At 48.1% G+C, this 20,550-nt stretch overlaps 2 long non-coding RNA genes across 5 annotated transcripts in view; one reads left to right on the top strand and one right to left on the bottom strand.

Moving 5' to 3' along the window:
* LOC120885416 (uncharacterized) overlaps positions 1-20,550 on the top strand; it is a 45,196-nt gene that overhangs the window by 10,287 nt on the left and 14,359 nt on the right. For all 4 annotated transcript variants that reach the window (XR_013436397.1, XR_013436410.1, XR_013436372.1 and 1 more), the window contains exon 2: positions 6,268-7,747. This is a non-coding gene — a long non-coding RNA (uncharacterized LOC120885416). The remainder of the gene's footprint in view (positions 1-6,267; positions 7,748-20,550) is intronic.
* LOC144376200 (uncharacterized) lies at positions 12,819-16,787 on the bottom strand. Its single transcript, XR_013436423.1, has 2 exons — positions 15,542-16,787; positions 12,819-12,988 (listed from the first exon to the last, which is right to left on the bottom strand). It is a non-coding gene; the product is annotated as an uncharacterized LOC144376200 (long non-coding RNA).

A 20,550-nucleotide genomic window follows, 5' to 3' on the forward strand; every position in this document is an offset into this window, starting at 1 on the left:
ATGGCAAAGCCAACCATGTGTCTCTGCCCGCAATGGGCTTGGCCACACCTGGCCCCTCTGTGGCATTTTCTCATCCAGGTGATCCATCTGGTCCACTCGCAGTGCGATGGAAAGCTGTATTCTGGTGGTGTGAACAGCAGAGCTCCATATTTCTGCCCCTTTCTCTGAGCTCTCATGAAAAAGCTGCTCAGGTGTGCCAGAAAGAAGACAGAGCCTATTTCATTTCTTGCCTGCTGCCAGGGCATCTGGCATGAGAGGAAATCCATTTCTATCACTGATGGCTCCTGTCCCAGGTGCTGTGCTAAGCACCTATTACAAGGATTATCTCACTCAGTCCTCCCAGCACAATCTACAGATGCAGTCCATTGAATCCATTTAAGACTGTCCCCATTTTCCACGTGAGAAAACTGAGGCTTTGAGATGTTAAGGAATTCACCCAAGGTCAAACACACTGGGAGAGTCAGGATTCCACCCAGGGCTGCAGGACCTCAACAGCTTTTCCTGTCTTCCCCCCTCCTCTAATTTCCTAATCAAATACCACCTTTTCCCCACTGAGGAAGCAACAGCCCACAGGGTGGGGAGCTCCGTAGTGCCCACATAAGAAAATGATCCTAGGATACAGAGCCTGGATCTCACTTCCTCTTCAGAGCACTTATCCCCCGTCCACAAGAGACAGTGGACGGTTAGTAGGTGGAAAATGGCCCACGCTTCCCTCTAGCCACCTCCCCCACCAGCTCTGGGAGGTGGACCCCACCATGATTACCCCATGGTACAGAGACAGAAATGGGGTCAGTGGATTGCACAACTTGCCCACCACTCAGCCAGTTTGTGACGAGCCCTGGCACCGCCCAGGGGGCCCACTTCAAGCCTCCCCACTTTGTAGATGACCACATGCGGGACCATTTAGCCAGCGGAGGGAGGCCTTGCGTTCTGTTGTGAAATTGTCATATTGTCTTCTCTTTTTCATGTTCTAAGGGTTCCTGTGACCATCACTTCAGGGTTCTAGACTTCCTCTGCTTTATGTGGCTCTCCTCCTCCTTCCTTCTTCGTCTGTATCACAAGCCATTGAGGAAACAGAAGAGGGGCTGGCGCTATCTGTAGTCAGGTGGGGTTCAGAGACCGTGGTGTACAGCTGTGACCTACAGTTGTGACTTTCACTTCATAGTTATTGTCTTACAGAGACCACTAAAACTCAAATGTGGGATCAAAGGTTTAAAGTGTGTGTGTGTGTCTGTGTGTGTCTGTGTTTCATGATTTCATAATATTTTTCACTTAGACATTTATGATATAACTAATAATAACTTAGGATTTTATCCTTAGATGGTGCTTTCTCTCCAAAAAAGGTCCAAGGGAAGAATTTGAGGGAGGAGGAATCCTTTAGTCAAATGGTTCCATGTCCAAAGAGACAAACAAGAATCCAGATAGGAAATGGCTTGAGAGGTCAGTGAGTTTGACATAGTATGCCGAGTCCCGCCTCAGTCACCACCACCAGCAAGAGCTTACCAAGGATGAGTGTTCTCCAGGCTTCAAGAAGGCCAAGGCTCCCCCATCAGGCCCCTTCCGAACCTCACTTCTTCACTTCCCCACAAGAGCCACGTCCCTCCACAAACCTTTTTCCCTTTGTTATTACAAAATCATGTGCATTTGTTTATATTATACCAGACTCTATAAAGAAGTCGGTAACAATAACCCAAATTCCTTCTACCCAGAAGCCACCACTGCCAAACATTTTAGAATGTTAACTTTGAACATCTTGGAAAAGAAAAGAAATTAGATTATGGCTATACGTTTTCATTATTGTTATTATTAATGATTTTTGTTATAGTTGTTCCAGGAAAAAAAAATGAAAGGCAAGGAACAGGCTTTGTGGTTCTGTTTTTATGAGTTCAGAGCAGGCAAATCTCATCTAGAGATAGGACCGCATCCTGGAGAGGGGTGACTGGAGAGGGCCAGAAGGAGCCTTTTAGCCTTCCAGAGATGCTCTCTATCCTGATTTGGGTAATGGTTATAAGGGTGTTTGCAACTATGAAAACTCACTGGATTCAAGACTTTTAAAGCATTTTACAGTAAATGATCATACCTTCATAGAGAAAAATAAGGGACGGAATCTTAGATACTGTAGTAAAAGGCCAACCAGAGAGATGGAGAAGAAAAAGACTGAGCTCAAAGCATAACAGGCTGAGCTAAGACAGACTGCCCACACCACGCCCTGTGGAGAGGGAGAGCGGCAGGGCCCCTTCACTCCAGTCCAGTTAAATCTAAGGGGGCTGCATCCTTCAAAGAGTGATGCCATTTTAAGATGCTGTTGGGACCCACAATCTTCCAGATTGGGTTATTCCTCTGATATGTTCAATGGGACGTCCTGCATTTCCGACAGGGGTGAGGGTCCCTTGGAGAACCGCTAAGCTCTGTGCCGAGCTGTGAAGTGTGGCTCAGACCTAACCTCAGTTCCTGGGAGGCAGAGTCAGGAGGATGGCAACTTTGAGGCCAGCCTGGACAACTTAGTGAGACTTCACCTCAAAAATGAAAAGGGCTGAGGGCGGGGGCTGGGGCTCAGCGTTAGCACACTTGCCTGGCATGTGTGAAGTCCTGGGGTCGGTTCTCAGCACCACATATAAATTAAAAAAAAAAAAAAAGTCTATCAACAACTTTTTTTTTTTTTTTTTTAATGAAAAGGGCTGGGGATGTAGCTCAGTGGTAGAGCACTCCTTGATTCATTCCCCAGGACTGAATGGAACAGAGATGGTTGTGGGGTCGGGGAAGGAATCCAAACTAAGGCAGGGCAGGACAATAGAAAACCTTAACTTTCACACAAATTCCCAAAGTTTCTTTCTAGTCGTTATCTGGCATTGAGTATGTTGTCGTAAAAACCATGCTATAAAAGTTGGTTAAGATTCCACCCAAAAGGCCTGTAAAAGACCTACTCATAAAAAACACAAGAATTTTAAATTTGGTAAGAATACAAGTATATTGAGTTATAGTGATTGTGTGGCATGAAAATAAAAAGAAAACTGACTAGACAGCAATATCCTTATCCCCAAAACACACCCCTGTGGGTGCCAAGCATTCTGTTGGCTTTGGGGGTTCGATAATGACAAATCCTATGATACCAGCCCTCAGGGAGCTCAGAGTCCAGTAGAAGACCTCCCTGTAGGCCCTTAAGTGCACACAGTCTCAGGTATCGCGGGAAATGTCTTCCTTTCGCTGCTGTGAGGGCATCCCAGTTTAACTCCCCAGTCTCTACTGGAGTGTATTGATTATTTTTGACTTTCAAATTATTTAAAGGGAGTAGAAATGGGCAAGTCTTGCAATTCCAAAGGGAAAAGGAAAGATGTACTAGCAGCCCAGCAGAAGCACGGCTGGGGGTAGGTTTGACTGAGGAGCAGGCAGGCTAAAGCATCAACCCAGCACTGGGCAGAGAAGGGGTCTGTTCCTTCTACCAGCCACTGGACGGGCAGCCTGGTTCCGGAAGGCTCTTGAGAGCAGAGCATGTCAGCCTGTCCCTCAGAAGTCTAGAAGCACAGGACCAGACTTTCACGCTCTTTGGGGATCATTTCTTTATCCTACCCATACTGAGCATTTACTATTTATAAGGAAACTTGCAGTGGACCCACGTTTAACAAAGTTAGTCAATCATGATTCTCTCCCTCAAGAATTAGTTGGGGAACTAGTCAGCCCCATATAATTTAATGTGATAAGTGTTCAAATATAAAATACTCAGGAAAATGGTGCTGATGTCATATTTAAATAAGACAGGCAAATATTTCCTGCACCTCACCCCAGGAAACTCCTGTAAGTTTGCCAGGAGTCCTTTAGAGAAAACAGTAGGGCATTTTGTCATTGGTAGGTACATGACAAGTAGGGAATGGGTGGCTTACCCTGGACAGGCAGAAAGAATATACCAAGGAAGGGACAAAAGGGAACCATCACTTACCGAGTGCTTGCTGTGTATGGGGACTTTGCATGGCCAATCACAGTAACTGTCATAAAACCCTTCAAGGGGAGGTATGTGTGTCTTTGTTTTATAAGTTAAAAAATTGGGGCTCATGGAAGTTAAGTGCATTCTCCAAAGACACACAGAGAAATGACAGCACAAGGCTTTGGACCTTTGTCTTCCGACTCCTAAACCCTGACTTCAGGCCAGGATTCATCAGGAGGTCAGGGGCGATGACAGTGCAGGATCTGCCGACCTCACAAGCAGTTCTGAGCATTGAATGGGTCTAGGGAGGGAGTTGAAACACTTTGCAAAATGTAGAATTAGGCAAGCAGTAATTGCTAAAATGATTTGCAGCTTCGTCTTTGTCTTGCCAGTCAATTATTCATTCGACAAACATTTCTTGTGAACATGTGCTGAGCGAGGCATGGTTATGGGCACTGGGGATAAAGCAAAACCTCTGCCCTCGTGGAGCTGATGTTCCCCCACAGGACTCTCTGCTGACGAGAATAAAAAGATTGATCAGCCTTGGGAAGGAGGCAGGAGCCTAAAGCAAGATGAGGCTACATGTAGTCCTTTTTTTGGAACATTGAAAAATCAGAAACAACCTAAATATCCTTAATGGTGACTACTTTTTTTAAAAAAAATTAGGATGTTTCCATTCTATAAAAAACTATGTAGCTATTTACAAATGTGGAAGTAGATCTCTGTAGTATCCTGGAAAGATCTCTAAGACCTAGGAAGGGGAGAAGTAGCAAGTTCTAGAACAACACATACTATGATCCTGTTAATGTTTGAAATAAACACTGTGTGTTTGCACACTGGGTAGCTACCTGTGTATATTTAGATGTGAACTCAGAAAAGTTCTGGAAAGATACACTGTAATTGTCAGCCACTAAGCTGACAACTGTGTTAACTTCCGGAGAGAAGGGAACGGGTGTGTCTGGCATGGACTGGACACTTTTACTGACTGCAGCGTGTCCTTCTTGATTGTTTAATTGCTACTGATGATAATGCATTGATGTATCACGGGCGTCATTAAACAAGGAGACGCATGCATGTGCGTACAATTTAGTTATAGCAATATGATTATGGATGACAATTGTTACTCTTTTAATCTCCTTTAATGTTGTTTTAATATGTCTCTACAGCAGTAGAGACACACAGCTGGGAAGGTGCCAAAACATAAAAGGTGGCATTAAAACGTGGAGTCCTGGCTTGGAAATCTTGCCTCTCCCTACCCCACCTTCAGTTTATAGTGAAACCTTGTTTAAGAGCATCATGGGCTGCTCTGCAGAAACGCTTGCTCTCCCAGTTCTGGGCACATATAATTATTTCACCGTTAAGTAGCCTCAAGGATCCTTGCTATAGGTGTGATGTCATTAGGAGAGCATCAGGCCTCTCCCCTTGGTGATGGAGATTCTGGGATAATCAGTGTGGGGGTTCTAGTGCATGTCGGTGGCTCCCAACAGGGTCCCTGTGATTCCCGAAACAAGCCAAGGCAGCTGGCCTTGCTTTGACTGATCTGATCTCGGAAAACCAGCTCACGCCTCCTACCCGGATCTGTCCTGGTTCCCTCTGTACCCTTGATGGAGTCGTCCACGTCCAGGTCTCTAAGCAAGGGAGTTGGCGGTGTGGCCTACACTGTGGCTCCAGTCCTGGGCTTCTGATTTCTGTTACGGCAAGCCATGGCAGGAGCTTACTGTCATTCTTTCATTCCTGTGCACCTGGGGACAGGAGCAAGAGGCAAGGTCCCTGTCCTTAAGAGACTGCTCATGGCCAAAGCAAATAACTAGAGGTGTCAAAGCTGGTGACACCAATAGAAAGACTCGGAGCAGACTGTGGGCCCTTCCTCCACTTCCCCGCCTTCTCTCCCTCTGGATCTCCCCGGCAACACTGGCTGCTGGTCCTCTAGCCTCTCACTTCTGAAAATAAAATTGATAGAGCCCCTCACCTAGCCAGGTGGCTTCAGGACCTAGTGACGACTTCACACCCACGTCACAGTACGGGAGAAGACTCTCAGGTGGGGGCAAGGATGGCCTAACGTCAGGGTGAGCTCTCGGATGACTGAGATGGACTCAGAATTCCTCTGGTCACTCCACTGATTCAGCAACCTTGTTGAGCCCCTGCTGTATACCAAGCACTTGGCCAGATTGTGGGAGTGCAGGAGTGAATCAACCATAGGTCAGGCTTAGCAACCAGGGCGTTGGTGGGCAGGAGCACTCACAGGCTGAGGGTGGGTGTTGTTGACCCAGAAGAGAAGACAGAAGGCCATGTGGCAGGAGCAGAAGAGCCGCCCCGGCTGACCCCCGCCTCTTATTCTTTGTCCACAGGTCCCAGCTCTGCCACCAGGCAGATGGCTCAACCTCCTCCCGTGCCTCAGCTTCTCCTTCTCTAAATGGAACAGTAACAGTTACTCTTGTTCTTCCCTGAGATAAATGATCCTCAAGGTCAGCTGAGGAAGTGGGAGGGTAAGTGAATGACAAGGCACTTTAAACAGAAGCTGATATTATGTCCCGGAAGAGTTGTGTCTGCCTGCTGCCTCCCCTTCCTACATCTCCTTCACGCCTAGCTCCCCCCACCAGCCCTTCCTGTCAGCGGTGTGAGGTTTCCCAGTGTGGTGAATGCAGGAGCAGCCTGAGGTTGGGGGTGAATCCCTGGCCTGGTCCCTTCTCATGGGTTGCAGGGGTCCCTCCAGAGCCCACTGACACCAGCACGAGGCACACGGGCAGCTGGCACCACTGCTCAGCAGGCGCTGAGCAGTCCAGGCACCACTGAGACTGCAGCACCCCCTTCCCCGGGGCTCACTACACTCGGCCTTGGCATGAGCTCCTCCCAGCTGCCTGTGCCTGGGATCTGGGTGTTCTGCAAGCTGACAGGTGGCTGCCAGTGGCAAATTTGGGGGCATTTGTGGCCCCCTTTGGCTAAGAGGCTATGCTCAGTAAGAAGAGGGGACTCTGCAGGAGCACCAGCAACCTGGGCATCAGGAGACCCAGCTCCTTCTGTCCTGACAAGCTGTCAACCTTGGGCAAGTCACCCCATCTCAACGGGCAGATTTTGTCAGTTTTTTTTTTTAAGATAGAGTGAGAGAAGAGAGAGAGAGAGAGAGAGAGAGAGAGAGAGAGAGAGAGAGAGAGAGAGAGAATTTTTTCAATATTTATTTTTTAGTTATCAGCGGACACAACATCTTTGTTGGTATGTGGTGCTGAGGATCGAGCCCGGGCCGCACTGCACGCCAGGCGAGTGCGCTACCGCTTGAGCCACATCCCCAGCCCCTTGTCAGGTTTTATTATAAAAGCAGAACGACTTTAAAAATCTATGACAAAAAGAAAGTCAAAAATCTACTACAGAATTATCCAAACACACAAATAGTCCATCTGCTTCTTAAAGAGATATTGGGCCAGGCGGGGTGGCGCAGGCCTATAATCCCAGGGGCTCAGGAGGAGGAAGCAGGAGGATCACAAGTTCAAAGCCAGCCTCAGCAACCTAGAAAGGCCCTAAGCAACTTAGCGAGACCCTGTCTCAAAATAAAACATTTAAAAAGGGGGCTGGGGGTATAGCTCAGTGGTTAAGCACCCCTGGGTTCAATCCCTGGTGCTAAGAAAAGAAAAAAAAAAGAGAGAGAGAGAGACAGAGAAAGAGAAGAGACAAAGAGAGAGACACACACACATGGAAAGAGAGATTGGGGCAGCAAAGATCCATTGCTCTCTGGCTTTACTTGTCAATATCTCTCAGACTTTGCCTCCACCAGGGTACAGTTCTGGCTCGTTCATTCAACCGCCTTGTACCACCAGAGCTCTGCCAGACCATCTGGTGAGTCCTCACAGGGTCAATTCCCTGGGATGAAATTACTGCATCAAAAGTCTTTCTCCAAGCCCTAAGTATATTGACTATTGTTCCTTTTTAAAACTAACAGTGGTAAGTGAAAATAACATTTTTTTCTGTTCAATATTTATTTGATTATTAGTGTACTTAGTGATTATTTGTATTTCTTCTTCTGTAAAAAGCTTGCTTGTGTCTTTCCAATACATCTGTTGAAACGATGATCTTTTACTGTTTTTTTTTTTTTGTTGTTGTTGTTTGTTTCTTTGTTTGCTTGTGGTATGGGGGATCAAACCCAGGGCCTTGTGCATATGATGGTCTTTTTCTTGTCTTAGAACAGCACTTTATTTAGTAAAGACCCTCATCTATTGCTTGCATTTCCTTCCTAATTTACTCTTTAATTATAGTATGTATTTCCTTTTTCAAATATTTAAATATTTTTGCAGGTCGAATTGTTAATTTTCCCCTTATGCATTCTGAGATTTGTCTTTTTTCAAGAAAGGTCTTTCTCATCCTCCAATATGAAATGATTATTCTTTAGCCTCCTTTATAACTGTTATAATTTTTAACCATGTATCTGATACATTTGGCATTTTTTTCCTATGAATGAGGCATGAAGTAAAAACAAACAAAAAAAAAAACCCTCTATTTTCCTCCAAATGAGTAACTAATTATTTCAAAATAATTTATGGAACAATTGAGCCTTTCTTAATTGACAAGAAATTAAATCTTTATCAAATGGTAGGTGCCCATGTTTTATTCCATTAATCTAGTTTATTCTATTCTGCATTCCATTTTACTCATTATTTGTTTGGTATCCCTAGATTATCCACTGCTTAATCACTTTCACTTTGTAGTATCTTTTAAAACCCAAGAGGGTAAACTTCCTCTCTCTCGTTTTTTTTTCTTTCAGAAAAAAAATTGTTTTTATGTCTCTGCTCTGAGATAATGTCTAAAATCTACTTGCCAGCTATCTTAATCAGAAACTTCCCTGAAATTGTCTAAAAGTTATAAACAAATTTGGGAGAGAATTGAAACCTTCACAATATTTGGTTTCCTAACCAGAAACAGTAATTTGTTTAGAGTTTCTTTGATATGTTTCATTATTCGGTTCTAAATAGGTCTTAGATGCGTCTTGCATGAATGAGTCAGTGTATTTTCGGTTTTGTGAATGATTTAGGCTTTGGTTTTACTATTGGGAATGGAGTAATTTTCCATTTTGTATCTCTAAGTTCGTATTATTGTATGAGAAAACCATTTAGTTTGTGTCTGGGAATCCTTGCAAGCTCTCTTGATTATTTCTACTAAGTAACCAGTTGCATCTCTTAGATTTTCCATTGAAACTGATTTACTTATTACCCAAGTAAAGCATGTCTTATGTAGAAAATGCAAACATTCAGAAGGAAAGAAATGAAAGAGTGCTTATAAAACCTACTCTTCACAGTCACTTCTAACTGTGAAGTGTCCTTCATCAAAATCTGTATGTACACACATATATACTATAAAAGTCAATCATAATATATACAACATTTTACATCTAACTGCTGCAGTAAACCTACATAAGTTTTTCAAAGAGCATTATAACATGCCTAATATTTATAACCCACTTTTCCTACTTAATACGATGCTTTAAAGGTTTTTCCACATTCTTCTTCTACATTATCATTTTAATGGCTGCATTAAATGTTTGAATTTATTTAAGCAGTCCCCCAGCTTCAGACATTTAGATTGAGTCTATCTCTTATTATTATTTATTATTATTATAAATAGTTCTATAGTGAACAATTTATTGGCTGAATCTTGGTAACTATTTTTAATTGTATCTCCTAAAGAATTTCTAGAACCAGATATGTAGCAATCCAATTTGTGACAAATTGGCACTCTTCTCCCCTTCCATCCCACTTGCTGCAGTAAACGTGACACCACCGGTATTTCTTAGGTTCTGACAACATCGTTACAGTGGTGATGGAGTATTGTCTGCCACCAGTCCCCTGGAGAACCCTGGCAGTCCCTTCTGCTGCCTAGACAAACCCCAGAGTTCCTGACTCATGTCGGGGATTCTCAGCGTTGTGCTCCATCATCTAGGGTGGAACGAGAATGGTTAACTCAGCCTCGATCCTTTGCCCCTTGCAGCAGAAGGGCAGGGCCTCCAGGAGGTGTTCACCACTGTAAGAGGTCACTACTTACATGTGGCAGAGGATCCATTTGGGCTTTCAATAGAAACACCCTTTCCCTGTCACTTTTTATCAACGGAAAGGATGTCACGTTGTTCCCCCCATCAGGTGATCCCCTGGCAAGACACTCCTCATTTAGAAGTACTTCGAGCAAGGGGACACGTTTTCCCAAACAGCAAATGATTACAAACACATCTGCGTTGACGAGTCAAAACTTATATCCTTCTATGGTGTTTTCGCTCTTTTGAAAATGTTAATAAAAACTTAATGTGGAAAAAAAAACAACTTTTTCCAAATATGTGTACCAATGGGCCCCAGGCAACTCAGACTTTCTTATAAAATAAAGTAGGTCACTCACATCCATCATGTCCTCTTAGCACATTTTTTCCAAATTAGGAATTCTCCATCCATCATCCCACGTTAGGGCATCCCTTTTCCAAACATTTTCTTTTAATACACTCTTTAACATGATAAGCAAATCTAATAGAATATATTAGTGTCACTTCCTGGTGATGGAGTGTTTCCTCCTGTTGCAGTCCTTTGTGAGCTCGGGGAAACCTTTCTACCAGCCCGCTGGCTCTCTCCAACAGCAATCACTTTCGACATAGGACGATGATCCTGTCGCAGCTAAGACACACGGTGTTAGCCTGACAAAAACTGTTCCTGTTGCTCCCACCTCTGTGTCCTATATGTAGAAACTCAAATGACCCGTGTGTCCCAAAACAAAGTAATGAATCCAGATTCTGTCCATGAAGGGACTGTTTAAATTTAGCCCGCCGGCTCAGTGATGCATGAGCACATACTATCCTGTATAGATCAAAAGCTTGCACTGGGCTTCATTTTAAGCCACATTGCCTGCAGAACCCTCCACATCTCCTAGATCAGGCTGAAAGGAGGGATCCTTGCTTGCTGAGCATGTGATTCTCCAAAAGCAGTTGCTGTCTTTTGCAAGCGCTTGGGATCCCTGGTGAGAGGCATCCTCTGCAAGAACCCACTTGAGATAAACCCATCTGCCTGCTCACACGTTCGACGATACTCACCTAGCAAGAACTGGGCGTTTGTTTCCACTTGGATCTCTGGCTCTCCGGCTCATGTGTTCAGTGTTAGCACTTGAGTTTATGAAGGGACTTTTTTTTTTTGCTTGGACCAAGTTTTGGAATAAAACATTTGAAGAAGTTGGGGATGGGAGAGGTTTGTAGAGCGCCCAGGAATTCAGCTGTTTCAGGCTTCTGGCCACCCAACAGGAAACATGTGAGTGGAACAGGGAAGGTTCAGGCTGTTTTCTGGATTTTTTGTTTATGGGGCCTTTTATCTGGAGACGTGGGGTGGTGGGGACACTGGCTTGGATTGCCCAGTCCATGAGCCACGTCACTTCCCATCTTGGGGAGGGGGAGGTGAAGTTATGGACTCTGTCCAGCCGCAGCAATCGCACACTACGTGGGCAATTGTTATTGCCCATATTGACCAAGGTGGCATGTCCTAAGCAACATCCTCATCATTCATTCACAAAAATCAACTGTGCCGAGGGCAGCAGAAGACACAAAAGTGAGGCACAGTTCCTGCCGGGAAGCAGCTTGAAGTCAGGCTTGATATCAGGAAGACGGTGAGAAGGAAAAGGCAAAAATGCCCAGAGAAGAGGGGGCGGCCAGACTGGGGTGGCTGTGATGGGGTCTGGGGGGACATGGAGTGCCAGCCTGGCTGTGAGGCTGGCTAGGTCCGACATGCAAGGACAGGGGAAGATACACGGCCAGACACAGAGGCCGGCAGGGGAAGCATGAAGGATGGGGCACACGGCGAGCCCTTCAGGACCAGGGTGGGCAGGCTGCACAAAGACAGGGTGAGCAGGAATCCGGGAGGGGAGGGAGAGGCACCAGTGGGAAGGACCCCGAATGCAGGGCTAAGAAGCACCTCTGTGCCCACACTCCCAGACTCCTCAGTGACATCAAAGTCACTGTTCAGGGTGACAATATCATGCCGGTGCATCGGAACTCCTGGATCTTGTTTTGCACTCCTCCTCCTACACTCAGTGGCAACCAAGGGTTTTCCTTGCTGCAGTTCGCAATGTTGTCCTGGAAATTCCCGCAGGATTCTACGCCGTCACTCACAGAGGTTTGGGACTCTCTCAAGTTCCAGTGTTTTCCAGGAGCTGATTAAACTCTGTAGAGCCTGCCACTTTCCTTTCTGCCTGTGGCCCCAGAGGGCACGAGGCAGGGCAAGATTTCAGGTGCTTTGATAGACTCATTTGTTCAGCACATGTTTTTTTGAACAACTAGTATGTGGCTAGCCTGGCTCTAGGTGTTGGAGGAACCAAACAGAGAAGGAAAAGGCCTCCCCAGGGTTTACTGACTGGTGAGAAAGACCCAAAGTGACCAAGATCATCCCAGAGGAACGTGAGGGGAAGAAAGGAAGCCGGCAGAGTGAGGGGACAGAGGGACAGCAGGAGAACCATGCCAGAGGAGTTAGTCAGAGAGGCTGAGGATGAAGGCAAGAGGAGCCAGGCAGAGGGGAGCTGGGAGACGCTCCCCACGCAGAGCCGGGCAAGGGCAGGTGCAGGTGAGTCGGGAACCGGGAAGCCCAGGAACGTGGGCCAGCAGGAGCCCCCGGGACTGGAGGGGCAACGGGAGACCCCGGCTGGGCTTTCGGCAGGGCAGTGACTGAGCCCTGAACATGGGGGTCCCCACTTTTAGGGCCACTGTTATTCACCATCTGCTCCTGCCTCCCCGTCTCCGACTTCCCCGCAAAGTCAAAGCGAATGCTGAGAGGACATCAGCTTTTATTTTTGCTGCAATCTTTGTACCCAAACCACCGTAGCATTTTTAATAACAAACTGGCAGCGAGTCAGACATCTGTACTTGGGAAAAAAAAAAAAAAAACACTCCCAAGCCAAGTATTTCTAAATGTTTTATATTTACTTGTAACATTAGAATAACCATGAGGTTGCTTTTTGCATAATCGGAACCATTCTCATTAGGGCCCGACAGATCTCGTCCTGCGTGGGCTTGGGAGGTTTTCATTATGGCAGTGACATGGATCTGACGGAGTGAATCTCTCCTTGAACCTTTGTGGAAAAAGAGGAGAAGTTGAGAGAAGCCAGGGCAAGCTGGGAACCTGAGAACTCTGGAAAGATAACCATCGGTTTTGCACAGGGGGTGCCATGAAACCAGCCCAGGCTTTGAAGTCCAGCAGAGCCGGGCTAAAAAGTCCAGCTGGGCAACCTTGAGCAGATCACTTAACCTCTCTGAGCTTGAGATCACCCATGGGCAAAATGGGGATGGCAATGGAACCTACTTTGGGGAGTGGCGGTCAGATCTAAAGGAGGTCACCCAGGCAAGGTTAGTATTTAGCATCCAAGACTGAGACACCATCCCCATGGACTCTAATCTTTTTCTAAAGTTAGATTGTAAGATCTGATGAATAAAAACAGGACATCCAGTTAAATTTGAACTTTAGATAAATAATGAATCATTATTTGGTATGATTATGTCCCATGTGATATTGGGGATATACTTTAAGTAAAGAAGTATGTATTTTTTTATCTGAAATTTATATTTGATCGGGCATCCTGTAGTTTGTCTGGAAGCCCTGTTGTAAAAGTTAAATTGTCCTAAGAATGAAAAGAGACCCAGTCCAGTCCTGCTACACTAACTGGGCACCTGATTCAGAGGGGAGTTTAATGTCCTCCTACAGACTATTCCTAGAATAGAGCTGGCATATAGTAGGTGCTCAGTAAAAAAAATGTGTGGACTCATGTCCAGCTAAGAGACTGTAAGAATTTGTCACGAGACAGTTGGATTTGGTAAGTATATATATTTCACGTGTGCCCTTTGGATTGAGCGTCTCCTCTGCCTAAAGAGGGCAGAAGATGGAACCTCAAGCCCCACTTTCCACTGCTAGAAGAAACAGAATCAAGAAAGAGGGCAGCTCCTATGCTCTTCTCCCTTAGCCACCTGCAGCCAACATGCAACCATGGAGCAGGCCTGGGCAGTTCCCATCGCAGCCCGGGCTCCCTTCCACAGCTCCCCAAACACCTCAGGCTGCAGGAATATTTCCCACCTACTAATTTCATGTTTTATTTTATTTAAAAAGAAGATAAAACCCCCAAGTGCAGATCCTACTCTTCTTCCTCCCGCTGGCTCCAGTAGACAGGTGGGTGGCCGCAGGAGGTGGGGGGCTGCCGCTGAGAGAAGCCTCCGCCTTGCTGCGGAGGTGAGTAGGTGTGGCCCCTTCTCAAAGCCCCCGATCCCAGGGAGCTGGGAAGGAGCGCCCAGGACTTCCCCAGGAACCGGGGCTGGGCTGGTAAAGAAAGGATCCTGACATCAAGAAAAGCCCCGGCCAGTAAATTCCTACTTAGTTCATTTTCTAAGACTTCTGAATGTGTTTTGAATTTTCTCTAAATTAAGATAATCATAAAAGGTTAAGATATTTAAACAGAGCGCCACCTGATCCCGGGGTTTGATTTGTATGCTTAATTAGTTCCCGAACATCTGGTTCAGAGCTTCTTATAAAAACAGGGTAATGACTCGAGGTCTATTTGGGTATTAGATTGAACGATGTTAAAGGGACATTCAGACCCATCTCAAAGCCCTTAACCTGCCCTTGATCTGTGCTGGGAGCTTTTGCTGACATCTGTTTCAAAGAGATATCAAAAAAAAAAAAACAACTTTCTATGGCCTCGTGATAAAACTCCACACAGTGATAAACATCAGGCTTCCCGACACTCAGGTTCGGCATGGCCTGAGGAATGTGTGGAGGAATCCCCGGGGTGGCCCGGGCTCCTGCAGAGCAGACACCCTGAGAGTGACCCGGAGGGCTGCGCCCCACCCAGAACCCAGAGGGAACGCAGGGGTCACCGCCGACCCCAGGGCCCTTGGCTCTTTGTACTTCAGTCCCTGATAATGTATCAGGTCACCCAGAGTCACCTCCCCAGCCCGTCCCCCACCCCACCCCAGGAAGGCACTGACTCCCCAGCAGGATAATGACTCACCCCCACTCCCTGGGCTGGTGTGGGACGCACCCCACACACGTGTTCCTGTGTCCCCAAGGGAGACGTGCGCTCCTGTGTGTGTGTGTGGGGGGGGCTGTTTGTGTGTGTGTGTGTGTGTGTGTGTGTGAGTGTGTGTGTGTGAGTGTGTGTGTGTGTGTGTGTGTGTGTGTGTGTACCGTATCACAGCGTCCACACAAGCCCCCTCCCTGACGGCCAATCAAGTTTCTGCCCCTGGGTCCCTCTCCTATAGGCACTCTGGATCTGCTGTGTGTCAACTTTTAGGTCACACACTGGCCTGTCTGACAGATATGGAGGGTCACACAGACCTGGGGGGCAGTCTGCCACCTCACTCCCCCCCTTTGGTTCCTCCCAGCTCCTTGCCCATCCTTTTAGCAGCACCCCCCCCATCACCTGCGGTGAGGAGGGCCAGGTGCTGTGGGAAGGGAAGCGCTGGCCAGTGTGGCCCTGACCCCCAGGAGCCCCCCATCAAAGGAGGGAGCTGGGCAGACACAGGAGGTGTGTTGGAAATGGGGGGAGCTCAGTACAGGAGGGAGCACTTCTGGTGGAGGACATAGGCAACTTCACCAGAGACGCCGATTCCTCCAGGGCTCTGAATGATATACCTACCTGGACGGTGGCACCTGAGGGTCACCAGGCACTCCCAGGGAGGGAACATCGTGGCCCAAGGTCTCAAGAAAGGAAGCCACTGTATGATCCAGAAACAGTGATTCGCTTTCCAGATTACAAACAGCACCCTCTGCTCCACTCAGTGGATCCTCAAGCACCCCGTGAAGTCGACAAGGCAAGTATCATCTTCCCCATTTTATAAATCAGAAAACCAAGGTACAGACACGTCGTGTGCATTTGCCAAGACTTCACAGCTCAGGTGCAGTAGAACCCCATTTCAAGCGCTGGCTTGGACTTCCCAGGCCCCCAGAAGGCTGAGATGTTAAGACAAAGGTCAGATTACTGAGGGTCTTCAGTCAAGACTGGGGAGGTGGCTATGTCCTCTGCAGTCCCTGAGATCCACGGAAGACTCTGAGCAGGTCTGCAAGCTCCATGGGCCCCTTGCAAACAGGAGAAGCTGGAGCGTAAAGAGGGTGGGGGATTGGGCAGGGATGAAGGAAGCAGGTGCTCAGCCTCTGAGGCTGGCAGAGCCCACCTGGGCCAAGGGCCAGTGGGAGAAGAGAGGACCAGGGAAAGGGGAGGTAGAGTCCCACCATGCAGAGGGCTCCGAGAACCACGGCCGTTCTGCTCCTGAGGGCTGGCCCTGATCCCTCCCAAAGCCCACGGAGGCATGAAACACAGCCCGGCCCTGCGCAGTCGCCGGGAGCTGGGTGCCCGCACGTACCACTGCGATTCCCATCAAGCGGCCGCTCTTATCTCCATGTTAAAGATCAGCAAACTGAGGCACAACGTGGCTCTATGAGCTTGGTCATGGCTTCCGGGGAAGAAATGGCAGAAACTGGCCCTGACCAGCTCTTCCCACCCAGAGCTGAAACTCCTGACCCCTGCTGACCCGATGGCCATCCCAGAGGGTCACGGGGCTGCCCCTGGCTGCAGAACCCTCCCCCAACTCGCCCAAAGCTACCTTTTTTCTTTCGTCCCCGCCCCCCTGGGCCCCAGAGGGGTCCCGTGGCGACAGCGCAGCAAGCAGGAGGCCAGATCTGGACTATGATAGAGACAGGGAGAGTCTGGAGCTGGAGACCCGTCCCGAGGCGTCGCAGCAGGAGACCTCGAGCGCGGCCAAGCCGAGTGGGGCGCAGATCAAAGCCTGCGGGACGGCGGAGCAACAAGGAACAGAAGTGCAGGGACTGGGCTGTGCTGAGGGCGGGGCCTCTCTGGAGGTCCTGGACACCCGACCTGGGCGCATGGCGGGGCCTGGGGCTCCAGCCGGGACCTCCCCATCCTGTGCCAGGGCCTGGGGGCCAAAGACACAGGGTTGAGAAGGCGCTGGGGAATGAAGGGCTTCCACCTGCAGCCCAGCCGCCTGCCTCTCCTCCTGCGCAGCCCCCTGAACCCTGGCTCCCTGGCTTTGCTGCCTCCGCTTTCCTGTGTGGGTGTGGGTCTCCCTGCTGGCTCTGAGCGCAGCAGCATCCACACTGTAAGACCTTCCTCACGGAGACACCTCTGTATGTCCCTAGAGGCACTCACTCGGTGGGGACATCTCCTGGGAGGCAGGTACACAGCCTGGGAAGGGCACCATCCAAGGAGCCCAGGTCCAGGGTTCCGTCCTGGCTTTGCCACCCACCCCCTGAGAAATGCAAGACAGACTGCAGCACCTCAGGGTACCCGTCCATAGCGCTAAAGAAAAGCCAGTTGGGGAGCTGTGGTTATGGCTCAGCGGTAGAGCGCTTGCCTAGCACGTGAGAGGCCCTGGGTTCCATCCTCAGCACCACATAAAAGTAAATATATAAAATAAAGGTATTGAGTCCAACTACAAATAAATAATAAATATTTAAAAAAGAAAAGCCAGTTGGTCCTGCAGGACCCACCACTCTCTGACCTGCCATGGCTAAGCATGAATCCAGACCCCTGATTCCTCACTTGTCCCTTGAGAGATGATCATTTGTAGGAATTCCTCAACTGCTTGCTAGTCACCTCTTGGTCAGTCTTAGCTTTGGGGTCACTTCCTCCAGGCAGCCTTCCCTGACACCTGCTCCAGCAGCTCCCTCCTGTCTCCCTGGGAGTCTGCCATGGCACCCTATTTGTTGCCTCCATCTGATCTTTTCCCATTTGGATCTTTTTCCATAAGGCTGGTAGTTGTTACCCCTGATAGGATACAAATTTCAGAACAGCAGAGAATCTGTCCAGGGTCTCAGCTGTGCCTAGTTCTGTCTCCAGAGCCCAGGACAGGGCCATAACAAAATAGGTGCTCAACTAATACTTGTGAATGAATGAATGAACCATGAGCACATTTCTGTCAATAGATGCTCTTCAATAACTGTGGTTATGGTGGCTGCACAATGGTCCAAGGTGTGGGTATATTAAAATACACCAAACCAGCACCCTATTGTGGGACATTTATATTGGTACCCTTTATTAAGTGCCTAAGAAGAACATGTTTTTGTCCCCATGGACTGTCTTTCTCTTGTAGTGAGTGTATTAGCTCCAAGGGAGCAAGGACCTTCCCTGCCCTGTGTATCACTGTTCCCAGCACCAAGCACAGAGCTTGGCACAGGTGCCATCAAAGGCGTTTTATAAATCAAGTGCAAAGGCTTTCCTTTCCCCAAGATCCCTTTGTTTCTTCCTACAGTGGGTTTCACAGTTTGAAAGTGTCTATCTGCTGAGCGTTCATGGTGTACTAACTGCTTTGCTGTTGCAAGAAGTTAATTCTGGCTGCAGTGCTGCCATCTGGGCAGCTCTGGGCCCCACAGGAGAATGAGCAACGCTGTGTGCAGCTGATATCATTTCAGATCACTGCAAAGGAATGTGGCGTGCCCAGAAGCCCGAGTGACCCGGCTGGGAGTAGCTCCACCATCTCCATTAGACTCAGAAATTGCAAAAAATGCTCAAGAATCTACAGAACAATCTCAACCAACCCTGCAGCCCAGGACTGGTACATCCTTAGCTGGAAGTTCAGGATCAAAGCTGGTTCCTTCCGGAGAATCTGTCCTCCATCCCTCCCCTCGCTACTGGGAGGCATTGGCCATCCTTGGTGTTCCCAGACTGGTAGCACCTTCGTTCCCATCTCTGCCTCCCTTGACACATGGCATGTCCCTCTGTGTCTCTATGTGTCTTTGCTTCCAAACTCCCTTGCCTTAGGAGGGCCTGATCATTGGATTAGGGGCCATCCTAAGGATCACATCATAACTAGATCACATCTTCCAAAGTCCTATTTCTACACCAGGTCACATTCGCAGATTCTGGAGCACAGGATTTGGGAGGAGAATCTGGTGGCTGCAATAGCCAGTGTGTGCTTCCAGCTGAGATTCTAGAACCTCAGACCCTTGGGACAGAAGGGGCAGGTCCCAGCCTACAGCAGACAGGTTGGCTCCCCTGGCCACTGGTGAGATTCAGTCCACTGCCATAGACGCTGAAGAGTTTTGCTTGAAGGACACCCAGAGGTGGCACCCATGTTTTCCCATTTTATAGCCGAAAACACCGGATTCCAGGGAAGTTCTTTGCCTGAGTCCCGCAGTCAGTGAGCGGCAGAGTCGGGTCCAGTCAGCCCTTGGTTCTCTAGTGCCCTTTGTAATGCTGTTTGTCGTAAGCACTTCATCCTAAACAGGATGGTGGAAGGCAGGGAGCAGGGAGACACGGATTCCTCCCAAGTCTGCACCAGCCTCCCATCAAAGATGCCCCAAGTTTTAAAAAATAATCAAGTTATCATTTGATGTAGATGTGTTTGCAACCTCATGAAAAGTGAGAATGAAAGCACCTTAGAAAACTGCAAATTTCTTGTTACTGTCACCCAGGACCTAGGCTGACTTGTAGGCTGGATTTGTGGGTGTTACCACTTCCTTATGTGACTCCCCGACTCTCCTACAGGATTGTCCCCCAGACACCAGCCACGTGAACTCTGGAGTCTAACAGGATGGTGATCACGTCCCCTTCTGCCTGCCGAGTGCCTAGGGTGTGCCGAGTGCTCTCGCGAACTATCTCATCTTTCCTTCCAGCGGCCCTTGGAGGGAGGAACTTCTTTCCCTTCCAGAACATGGGGACACGGAGGCCGCGCTTGGCCCCCCAGGCGTGTCTCATGAGTTTTCCCTTCTGAGGGTCTCTAGGTGGGACAAGCACTCTCCAGTTATCAGTCTCTACCGCCCTGTTACTGTCAAAAGGAAGATCGTGGTTTCATCTTAAAATGGCTTTATTCAGATTGTCACAGAGTCCACCGTCCATCCAGTTGGGGTGTCAATAGATGCTCTTCAGTGCTGAACTGGGTACCGGCACCCCCCACCACGGTCAATTTTAGAACACTTCTGTCACCTCAGAGGGAACCCCCTGCTGTTAGCTGTCACCTTGCCCACCAGCCCTAAGTGACTGCTGATCTGCTTTGTATCTCTGTGAAGTTGCCTGTTCTAGATCTTCCATCTGAACGGAACTAGACAGCATGTGGCCCTTTCATTTAATGTAATGCTTTCTAGATCCGGCACCTTAGAGGATGTGTGGATACTTCACTGGGTGAATAAAGTCTCTTTGTATGAATATTCCACCTTCTGTGTCCACTTGTCCTGGGTGGGCACTGGGCAGATGATAGGTTCCTGATACTGTGTGTCAGTCCCTGTTCTAAGTGCTTCATCTCATTTAATCCTCACAACAACCTTAGGAGATAGGTGCTATGGTTACCCCTACTTTACCAATAAGGACACTGAAGCACAGAGAGGTTCTCTAGTTTGCCCAAGGTCACATAGCTAGTGAATATCGGCTTAGCTCCGGAGTTCGATTGTGACTCCCCGTTGGCAGGGACAACTCATCCACCCTTAAGTCCACTCCTTATCCCCAAGTGAAATCCAAAATGGCACAACCACCCCTGCAATCTGGCTCCTTCTTTGAGCTATCCAATCACCCCCTCAGTCAGGAACATTCTAGAAAAACCACTCCTGCTATCGAGACAAACATCTTTAGTCAACAAATGATGTTGGGTGTACAAAACCCTTTAAGGGGTATTATTTGATCCCTGTAAAGTCCTTCAT

This window comes from Ictidomys tridecemlineatus, chromosome 1, assembly GCF_052094955.1.
Source record: "Ictidomys tridecemlineatus isolate mIctTri1 chromosome 1, mIctTri1.hap1, whole genome shotgun sequence".
Lineage (NCBI taxonomy): Eukaryota > Metazoa > Chordata > Mammalia > Rodentia > Sciuridae > Ictidomys > Ictidomys tridecemlineatus.